The sequence below is a fragment of the Callospermophilus lateralis genome, chromosome 1 (assembly GCF_048772815.1).
Source record: "Callospermophilus lateralis isolate mCalLat2 chromosome 1, mCalLat2.hap1, whole genome shotgun sequence".
In the NCBI taxonomy this organism is placed as follows: Eukaryota; Metazoa; Chordata; class Mammalia; order Rodentia; family Sciuridae; genus Callospermophilus; species Callospermophilus lateralis.
In genome coordinates, this window is record NC_135305.1 from 144907174 (window position 1) to 144918606 (window position 11433).

The following is an 11433-nucleotide window of genomic DNA, read 5'->3' on the forward strand; positions in this document are numbered from 1 at the left end:
CATTTAACTCCTCAAGTCTGGGATTTAATGTATCCTTTAGTCACTCATTCAGTGAAGGAGTCAACTCTGTTCATCATGATCTTGAGGCAAAGACAGTACCCGACACATCCTCTAAGGAAATTCTGAATGCCCAGCAGGAGCAAAAATCAGGGTAATTTTTGATGTGTTCCAAGTAGCTGTGCTCAAGTGACTAAGGATAAAAGTTGCTGAGCTGATGGTTTTAAAATTAGGATGTTGATGTAACTAAATTCCACCCTGTTACAGACCAAAAGAGCATAAATGTGGTACTTTCTGAGGGGAAAAAAATGGAAAAAGATAATCTTTGTTACCAATTAAGAAGGCAAATGGTTCAGAAAAGTATAGCTGCTTCCCTGCTGTTAATGTAGGTGAAAATACACAGCTTGCAGCTATAATTTAAATATAGAACATCTTTTTTAAAAATTTTTATTGTTGGTTGTTCAAAACATTACATAGTTCTTGATATATCATATTTCACACTTTGATTCAAGTGGGTTATGAACTCCCATTTTTACCCCATATACAGATTGCAGAATCACATCGGTTACAGATCCATTGATTTACATATTGCCATACTAGTGTCTGTTGTATTCTGCTGCCTTTCCTATCCTCTACTATCCCCCCTCCCCTCCCCACCCCTTCCCTCTTCTCTCTCTACCCCATCTATTGTAATTCATTTCTCCCCCTTGTTTTTTTTCCCTTTCCCCTCACTTCCTCTTGTATGTAATTTTGTAAAACCCTGAGGGTATCCTTCCATTTCCATGCAATTTCCCTTTTCTCTCCCTTTCCCTCCCACCTCTCATCCCTGTTTAATGTTAATCTTTTTCTCATGCTCTTCGTCCCTACTCTGTTCTTAGTTACTCTCCTTATATCAAAGAAGACATTTGGCATTTGTTTTTTAGGGATTGGCTAGCTTCACTTAGCATAATCTGCTCTAATGCCATCCATTTCCCTGCAAATTCTATGATTTCATCATTTTTTAATGCAGAGTAATACTCCATTGTGTATAAATGCCACAATTTTTTATCCATTCATCTACTGAAGGGCATCTAGGTTGGTTCCACAGTCTTGCTATTGTGAATTGTGCTGCTATGAACATGGATGTAGCAGTGACCCTGTAGTATGCTCTTTTTAGGTCTTTAGGGAATAGACTGAGAAGGGGAATAGCTGGGTCAAATGGTGGTTCCATTCCCAGCTTTCCAAGAAATCTCCATACTGCTTTCCAAATTGGCCGCACCAACTTGCAGTCCCACCAGCAATGTACAAGTGTACCCTTTTCCCTACATCCAGCACTTGTTGTTGTTTGACTTCCTAATGGCTGCCAATCTTACTGGAGTGAGATGGTATCTTAGGGTAGTTTTGATTTGCATTTCTCTGACTGCTAGAGATGGTGAGCATTTTTTCATGTACTTGTTGATTGATTGTATGTCCTCCTCTGAGAAGTGTCTGTTCAGGTCCTTGGCCCATTTGCTGGTGGGGTTATTTGTTTTCTTATTGTTTAATTTTTTGAGTTCTTTGTATATTCTGGATATTAGGGCTCTATCTGAAGTGTGAGGAGTAAAGATTTGTTCCCAGGATGAAGGCTCTCTATTTACCTCTCTTATTGTTTCTTTTGCTGAGAAAAAACTTTTTAGTTTGAGTAAGTCCCATTTGTTGATTCTAGTTATTAACTCTTGTGCTATGGGCGTCCTATTGAGGAATTTGGAGCCCGACCCGACAGTATGTAGATCGTAGCCAACTTTTTCTTCTATCAGACGCCGTGTCTCTGATTTGATATCAAGCTCCTTGATCCATTTTGAGTTAACTGTTGTGCATGGCAAGAAAAAGGGATTCAGTTTCATTTTGTTGCATATGGATTTCCAGTTTTCCCAGCACCATTTGTTGAAGATGCTATCCTTCCTCCATTGCATGCTTTTAGCCCCTTTATCAAATATAAGATAGTTGTAATATTGTGGATTGGTTTCTGTGTCCTCTAGTCTGTACCATTGGTCCACCCGCCTGTTTTGGTACCAGTACCATGCTGTTTTTGTTACTATTGCTCTGTAGTATAGTTTGAAGTCTGGTATCGCTGTACCGCCTGATTCACATTTCCTGCTTAGAGTTGTTTTTGCTATTCTGGGTCTTTTATTTTTCCATATGAATTTCATGATTGCTTTATCTATTTCTACAAGAAATGCCGTTGGGATTTTGATTGGCATTGCATTAAACCTATAGAGAACTTTTGGTAATATCGCCATTTTGATGATGTTAGTTCTGCCTATCCATGAACAGGGTATATTTTTCCATCTTCTAAGATCTTCTTCTATTTCTCTCTTTAGGGTTCTGTAGTTTTCATTGTATAAACCTTTCACCTCTTTTGTTAGGTTGATTCCCAAGTATTTTATTTTGGGGGGGGATATTGTGAATGGAGTGGTTGTCCTCATTTCCATTTCAGAGGATTTGTTGCTGATATACAGGAATGCCTTTGATTTATGCGTGTTGATTTTATATCCTGCCACTTTGCTGAATTTGTTTATTATCTCTAATAGTTTCTTTGTAGACCCTTTTGGGTCTGCTAGGTATAGAATCATGTCATCTGCAAATAGTGATAATTTAAGTTCTTCTTTTCCTATTTTTATGCTTTTAATTTCTTTCATCTGTCTAATTGCTCTGGCCAGTGTTTCGAGAACTATGTTGAACAGAAGTGGTGAGAGAGGGCATCCCTGTCTTGTTCCAGATTTTAGAGGGAATGCCTTCAATTTTTCTCCGTTCAGTTTGATGCTAGCCTGAGGCTTAGCATAGATAGCTATGTATCCGATTCACCAGAATTTTATTGAGGATTTTTGCATCTAGATTCATTAGAGATATTGGTCTGTAGTTTTCTTTCTTTGAATTGTCTTTGTCTGGTTTAGGAATCAGGGTGATGTTGGCCTCGTAGAATGAATTTGGAAGTTCTCCCTCTTTTTCTATTTCCTGGAATAGCTTGAAAAGTATTGGTATTAGTTCCTCTTTAAAGGTTTTGTAAAACTCTGCTATATACCCATCCGGTCCTGGGCTTTTCTTAGTTGGTAGTCTTTTGATGGTTTCTTCTATTTCCTCAATTGATATTGGTCTGTTTAGGTTGTCTATATCCTTCTGACTCAATCTGGGTAGATCATATGACTTAAGAAATTTATGGATGCCTTCACTATCTTCTATTTTATTGGAGTATAAGGATTCAAAATAATTTCTAATTATCTTCTGTATTTCTGAAGTGTCTGTTGTGATATTGCCTTTTTCATCCCGTATGCTAGTAATTTGAGTTCTCTCTCTTCTTCTCTTTGTTAACATGGCTAAGGGTCTGTCGATCTTATTTATTTTTTCAAAGAACCAACTTTTAGTTTTGTCAATTTTTTCAATTGTTTCTTTTGTTTCAATTTCATTAATTTCAGCTCTGATTTTAATTATTTCTTGCCTTCTACTTCTTTTGCTGTTGTTTTGCTCTTCTTTTTCTAGGATTTTGAGATGAAGTGTGAGATCATTTATTTGTTGGTTTTTCCTTTTTTTAAGGAATGAACTCCAGGCAATGAATTTTCCTCTTAGCACTGCTTTCATTGTGTCCTATAGATTCCGATATGTTGTGTCTGTGTTTTCATTTATCTCTAAGAATTTTTTAATTTCCTCCTTGATGTCTTCAATAATCCATTGATCATTCAGTAACCTATTGTTCATTCTCCAAGTGATGCATGATTTTTCCTTCCTTCTTTATTGTTGATTTCCAGTTTCATTCCATTATGATCAGATAAGATGCATGGTATTATCTCTACTCCTTTATAATGTCTAAGAGTTGCCCTGTGACATAATATATGATCTATTTTTGAGAAGGATCCATGTGCTGCTGAGAAAAAAGTGTAACTGCTTGATGTTGGGTGGTATATTTTATATATGTCAATTAAGTCTAGGTTGTTAATTGTATTATTGAGTTCTATAGTTTCTTTATTCAACTTTTGTTTGGAAGATCTGTCCAGTGGTGAGAGAGGTGTGTTGAAGACTCCCATAATTATTGTATGGTGGTCTATTAGACTCTTGAACTTGAGAAGAGTTTGTTTGATGAACATAGCTACATCATTGTTTGGAGCATATATATTTATGATTGTTATGTCTTGTTGGTGTATGGTTCCCTTGAGCAGTATGTAGTGTCCCTCTTTATCCCTTTCGATTAACTTTGGCTTGAAATCTATTTTATTTGATATGAGTATGGACACTCCTGCTTGTTTCCGAAGTCCATATGAGTGATATGATTTTTCCCAACCTTTCACCTTCAGTCTATGTATGTCTTTTCCTATCAAATGCGTCTCCTGTAGGCAGCATATTGTTGGATCTTTTTTTTTTTTTTTTTTGATCCATTCTACTATCCTGTATCTCTTTAATTGGTGAGTTTAAGCCATTAACATTTAGGGTTATTATTGAGATATGGATTGTTCTTCCAGCCATATTTGTTTATTTATGTTACTTAACATGGTTTGTTTTTCCTCTTTGATTATTTTTTCCCTTTACTGTACTACCTCCCACTGTTGGTTTTCATTGTTATTTTCCATTTCCTCTTCCTGTAATGTTTTCCCGAGGATGTTTTGAAGAGATGGTTTTCTAGCTGCAAATTCTTTTAGCTTTTGTTTATTATGGAAGGTTTTAATTTCATCTTCCATCCTGAAGCTTAATTTCGCTGGATACACAATTCTTGGTTGGAACCCATTTTCTTTCAGTGTTTGAAATATGTTGTTCCAGGATCTTCTAGCTTTCAGAGTCTGTGTTGAAAGATCAGCTGTTATCCTGATTGGTTTACCCCTAAATGTAATCTGCTTCCTTTCTCTTGAAGCTTTTAAAATTCTCTCCTTATTCTGTATGTTGGGCATCTTCATTATAATGTGTCTAGGTGTGGGTCTCTTATGATTTTGCACATTCGGTGTCCTGTAGGCTTCTAGGATTTGGGATTCTGTCTCATTCTTCAAGTCTGGGAAGTTTTCTCATATTATCTCGTTGAACAGATTGTTCATTCCTTTGGTTTGGACCTCTATACCTTCCTGTATCCCAATGACTCTTAAGTTTGGTCTCTTTATGTTATCCCATATTTCTTGGATGTTCTGCTCATGGTTTCTTAAGAGTCTCGCTGAGCTGTCTATGTTCTTTTCAAGTTGAAATACTTTGTCTTCATTGTCTGATGTTCTAAGTGTTCTACTCTGCTGGTAGTATTCTCATTTGAGTTTTTAAGTTGGTTTATTGCTTCCTGCATTTCTAGGATTTCTGTTTGCTTGTTTTTTATAACCTCTATCTCCCTGTTTAGTTGATCTTTTGCTTCTTGGATTTGTTTATGTAATTCATTGTCGAAGTGATCTTTCATTGTCTGATTTTGCTGTCTAATGTCTTCCTTGAGACTCCAGATCATATGAAGCATGTAAATCTGAATTCTTTATCTGACATTCCATCTGCTGCAGCTATTACCTCTTCTAAAGTTGAGTTGAACTGCATTGCTTGTGGTCCTTTCTTTCCTTGTCTTTTCATACTGCTCGCATTTCTTTCTGCTTGGTGAAACTGTTGTGTTATTGAATTTTCCCCCTATATATTTATATTGCTCTTGTATAGTTGCAAAGTCTCCCTTGCAGGGGCGGGCGGCGACTGTGCTCCTCCTCCAGTTGGGGTGATCTGTCTATCACGCCTGCGGGCCGCTGGGCCCCTTCTCCAGGTTGCATGGTCTGCCTACCTTGCGGGCAACGGCTGGGCCCCTCCTCCAATAGGGGTGATCTGTCTACCACGCTGGCGGGCCACTGGGCCTGTTCTCCAGGTTGCAGGTTTGCCTACCTTGCAGGCGCGGGCGGCGGCTGTGCCCCTCCTCCAATTGGGGTGATCTTTCAACTAGGCCAGTGGGCCGCTGGGCCCCTTCTCTGGGACTCGCGGTCTGCCTCCCTTGTGGGCGGCAGCTGGGCCCTTCCTCCAATTGGCACCCCACGCCGTCTACTGCGTGTCTACCACGCCATCGGGCCGCTGGGTCTGTTCTCCCTGTCGGTTGCAAGTCTGCCTACCTTGCGGGTGCAGGCGGCGGCTCTGCTCTGCCCCTCCTCCAATTGGGGTGACGTGTCTACCATGCCGGCAGGCCACTGGGCCTGTTCTGGTCGGTCGCAGGTCTGCCTACCTTGCGGGCGGGTGCGGCAGCTCTGCTCTGCCCCTGCTCCAATTGGGGTGACGTGTCTACCATGCCGGCGGGCCGCTGGGCCTGTTCTGTAGACGGTCGCAGGTCTGCCTACCTTGCGGGTGCCCGCGGCGGCTCTCTAGAACATCTTTATTTTTTTTTTAACCTAGTTTTATTAAATATTGCTTCTTTGGGATGTGTTTATAACAACTCCCAGAACATTTTCATGTAAGGATTCAAAGCGGTCATATTAAAATACAGCTCCAATATAAAGTTTATCACAGTTTTACAGTATTCAAAAATGACAGACCTGCCTTAAAAAACAAAAATCAAAAAAAGGACTATTACACCCAAAACATAAGAAAACAATTAAATAAACAAGTTTGGCATTTTCATAACTTTATAGTATAAAACAGAATATTAAATCTATTACTGGCAAGCGGACACTCATGAATTACCTAATTTGAAATGTGTCCCATTTAAACACACTATACAAGTTCACTATACAAAAGATTGAAGGTCTTTTTGATGAAAGAAGTGCACCCTGAAAATTTTTGCCAGTTTAGAATATTTATCTCTGAAAATCAAAAAAGTCCTTTTCCTTTTTTTAAACTGAAGGCTGAATTCAGACTTTTTTGTGTTGTTTTGTCTCATTTGTCAGCCTTCCTGGTTTAAAAACAATAGTGTCTATGGACGCCCACCAGGGGGCAGTGTAAGATTAGCCATTAAATCACGAACAGCTGCAAATATTGTGCATTCACCTTGTCGCGGTGGATTCATCTCTGCAAACCTCTTCAGAATGTTGCTGACCATCATGGGAGCAGCAACAGAAGAGTTCTGCTGTCTGGGAATGTCTGCCTGCTGAGTTGTACCTGAAGCCATGTCATAAATGATGGGAACTATAATACTAACAGGTTCTTGGGGAGGGACAGATGTTTTCTGAGTTAGTTGAAGAAAAAATAGCATTTTGGATTTCAGCACCACAGCAGGTGTCCCAGGAGGTGCAATGGGCGGTGCACTGGGGGGAATCGTCAGGCAAAACTGAACATTCCACTTCAGCTGTGTTGCCTGGTCAGGAAACAGTTCTAGCTTCATAATATGCACACAGTCCCTGAGGATGTGCGTAGGTGCTCCTAACAGCTTCGTGAAGGCTATTAATGTATTGGCTTTAAAAGGTGGGCCTGCAACTCGTGTTTCAAAGAATTTCTCCAAAACTTGAAGTTCATCAGGTTTCCACTGTCCCGCGTTTTCGGGTGTCACTTTTAGCTGAAGGGTCTGGTTGGTTTTGGGACTAAGAGCTACTCTGCATTTCAGGGCGTCAGTTTTAAACATGATCACTCCGGGTTCATTGGAATTTATCAGTTGCAGCGTTTCTTGTTGAATAATTCTTTGAAGGTGTCGTCTCATGATGACTGATCCAAGGAATCTCTCAAGTGGGGAACAAAGGTAACTACCTGCCAGGCCGGGCACGAGACCTGGCGTTGGAGAGGGCAGCAGTAAAATGTGCAAGGCACTGTGAGTGAGGATGGTAGGTATGGACGCCGCCCAGGAGCGCTGAGGTAGTTTGCGAGGTGGAGGCATGTTTGTCGGCATTGTTTGGGAACTTGTTCCAGCTCGAGGGGAATGAGAAGCATCGGGAACTGGAGAATGTAGTGATGGGTTGGCAGGTGACATTCCAGGCAGACGTGTTGCTGGTGAAGGGCCAGACACTTGAGGGGACCCTGGCCAGTTTCCTGCTCGTCCACTTGGTGACACCATAGTGTATGGGGAGCTAGGGTCAAGAGTTCCATGTGGACTAGCAAAACTGGCCCCTGGTCCTATTGAGATTCCATGCGAGGATGGGGGAGGAGTTGGAACAAATGACGCTGGTGATGGGGCTCTCAAAGCCCCACTGGGGGAGCTGGCGGCATGCAGATTTCCTGGAGACTGTGTGTGCATCATAGAGGGAGACTGATTAACTGTGCTGTGATAAGATGTGGGGGGTGAAGTAAGAGGATATGCGCCTGATGTTCCTGGCTGCTTTGGAAATGGCTGTTGCTGGGGTGGTGGCTGGAGCTGTGACATTAATGAATCCATCATATCCCCTCCTATAGGAGAGGGGGGATTATCATCCTCATTTACAGATCTTCTTCGAGCATCCTGATTGCTGTCAACGAACATATTCAGGAAAGTCTTTAGCCCTGGTGCAGGATAAAAACCTTCAACTAATTTGCTGTTATCAAAAAGACTATAGGCACCATCCCGTATTGCCACGACACCTCGACTCCGGCAATATATGTCAATGCAATACATGTTCCTGAAGGCCAGTCTGATGTGGGTGGACGACTGTGGCAAAATGGAGAAGCACTGCTAGGCAGTGTTGGTTCTCTGGGTCAAGCCCAACATCGGCACAGTGGGGAGTTTGTTGATGGCATTTAATGGAGCCTGAGTGTTAAATAGTACCTGTAATAACTGAACCACATTTGGTGTTTTGTTGAACATTTCTTGAAGCTGATGGAGAATGGTGTTGTGACAGTTACTGCAACCTGAGTTTGGGCCAACTGTTCCCAAAGAAATGTGAAACTTCTGGTGGATGGAATTCCACTGGATACTAATTGAACTTCCCTTGGTGGTTCCATAACACAAGATAAGTTTTCGATAATTATAAACACGAACTTCTGAGAAAATATTTAGATGCGCAGGTATGTCTGGTAGGGAACGTGCAAATTCCAACACACACTCATATAATCGTGCAATGCTGTTCCAGTCATTAAGGAACATTTCAACCACTTTTCTACCACCAACAGGTTCAGAGAGCAGATTTTCATAGGTCAGGTAAACATGCCGGGATGGGCCTTGTTCCCTTGTAAAAGTGCCATTAAGTGGACAATTTGCAAACACTAACTCTGCCACCCACGTGCGATTATTTCTACCTTGTAATCGGAAAGTGCAATCAAGAAGAGAGCGGTCCAGAGCTTTTTGGGTTTCCTCGTTTACACCCTTACAGGGGGGAATTTTTAATAAGCGAATTGCATGGCTGAAGCCATCACCTTCAATTTGCACTCCTTGATGCGGAATCTCCAGATTGGATAACTCCAACCGAAGTCCTACAAATGGCATGTTTGTATCACACATGGCAACAAAGTGAGCTAGAACTTTATTGAAGGCACATGTTTCTCCTGATCGCTTGGTTTTCTTGGATTCTACTGGACATGGATCGTCACATAACTTACACTTAGTTCCAGTTTTAGTCTGTTTCCCAGGTTTTGTACGATAAATCAAGTCCTGGACGTTTTCCTTGAACTGCTGCAGCAGAAGTGCCACCACAGGGCTGTCTTCACGATCGGTGGCATTCACGGACATGAAGTAGTACTTGTATGACAGCTGTGTAGGTTTATTGGGAACCTCCAGCATCTCCACAACAATGTAGTATTGTGGAAGACGGGTGAGTTTAATAAACAGCTTATTCTTAGAAAGGTTTCCAATAGGATGAGTAGAGTAATTGGAAAGCTGCAATGTCTCACTGCTTATTGTAGGCAGATGTTTTATAGATTGTTTGCAACGCTGTTGTCCAAGCCAAAACTTAAGTTGCTGAATCCAAGGAATGATCCGTTTCATGTCATCATTAACAGACTTTTCCATGTCATCGAGAGTGGCTTGGTCAAGTCCATAAAGCATCAACTGGAACATCCCAGAATGCAAATCTACAAAAATGTGCAGGCATTCCGAATTACCACAGGGCTCCAAGATGGGGACGACGAGAGCCGGAAGTGCAGTCTCGATGGAAGAGTTTTCATTGGCATTGAAGCCTCTAAGAATGGCCTTCAGTTCCTGGAGCTTCTGATGAGCTCTTGCATGGACGCTGTCAATCAAGAGTTTTTCTATTGAAAAGTGGTCAATCTTCATAGCTCTTTCCACTAATTTGGAATCAGAAGCTGGCAAAGGGGGATCATGAAAAATCTGTAGAGGCTTGGAGACATCATTCTCATCAATTTTAATTGTAACTTTGTGAACAGAAGCTGTTCCTGTTTTCCTACCAAGAACCTGTTGATTCCAAACAGACAGCGAGAGGCACTTTCCAGCATGATACTTTTCCACCTGCACAAGGTCTCCCCACCGCTCTCGGATTAACATTAGAGTCTGGGAATGTAACACTTCTAACTGAAGTGATAAGCAGAAAGAATGTAGACAGTTGTACATGTCCTGAAGCGGTTTCTCATCAGCAAAGAGCCTAGACTGCACCAGCTGATGGATAAAGTTGATCTGCGTACTATGAACCAAGGCTCGCCCATCTCCTGTTTCTTTATCCTCAACCAGAATTTCTAGCTTGAGAAGACGCCATGGAACATCAGGGTCATCTCCCATCACTGTCAAGGTAGCCTCAAATTCTCCTTCAACTCGAAACTTCACGCGGCCATTTGCAACTGTAAGATTTGCTAGCTGAGGAGGAAGATCTGTGGTTACAAGCCGATGTCTAAGAATCTGATTAAGCTGATAAAGTGTGGCTTGTTTCTCGATTTTGGTAATTGGGTCTGGAGGAATGATTTTATCCCTAATGCAGGTTGGCAGCCGTGGATAAGAGCCAGTAGTCAGGACATCGATGGCATACGGAATGGCAAAACTAGGCAGGCGGGCATGGACCAGAGCATCTCTAGCTAACGAGGCCAGGCGATCAGCAGTATCCACAAATAAGATGGCTTGCTGATCTAAGAAGCTTGAGATCATCGCACATTTTTCCACTTTGCCAGCATTATTAGCCCATTTTACTAAAGCTAATAATCGAACGAAGAGTTGGCGTGTCCGGCTAGCAAACTGTACTATTTCTATTTTCCTTTCCACATCAGATTTTCTTGGCAATTTTTTTCATTCACATTTTTCAGTTCCTTTGTTTGGGCGTCCTGTGATTCTGTCATATCTCATTTCAGGACTAGCAGTATATTTTCTCAGCTCCCGAATCGATCTACGTGCTTTAGATCTTTGATGAAATCTTAGGGCCTGTCTTCTGATCCAGATGCTTAAACAGCTTGTTTCCTGGCTCTTCACATGGATGACTTCTCATTCATCAAGTATCAGCTTGCATGCGTGAGGCCCTGGGTTTGATCCTTGGCACCACATACAAAGAAATAAATAAAAATAAAGATATTGTGTCCATCTACAACTTATTCCATCTTTGTTAGGGAAGCGACCCCACCTCAGTCTCTAGAACATCTTTAAAAGCCAGTCTCTTCTCATCCTCTGACACTCTGTTTCCAGGGTTTTAACATTTTTAAAATATAAAGACAAGTACCTGATGC

At 41.4% G+C, this 11433-nt stretch overlaps 1 pseudogene; it reads right to left on the reverse strand.

Annotated features, from left to right (window-relative positions):
• Positions 1-6335: 6335 nt before the first annotated feature.
• Positions 6336-10989, reverse strand: LOC143637889 (mediator of RNA polymerase II transcription subunit 14 pseudogene; annotated as a pseudogene).
• Positions 10990-11433: the final 444 nt, after the last annotated feature.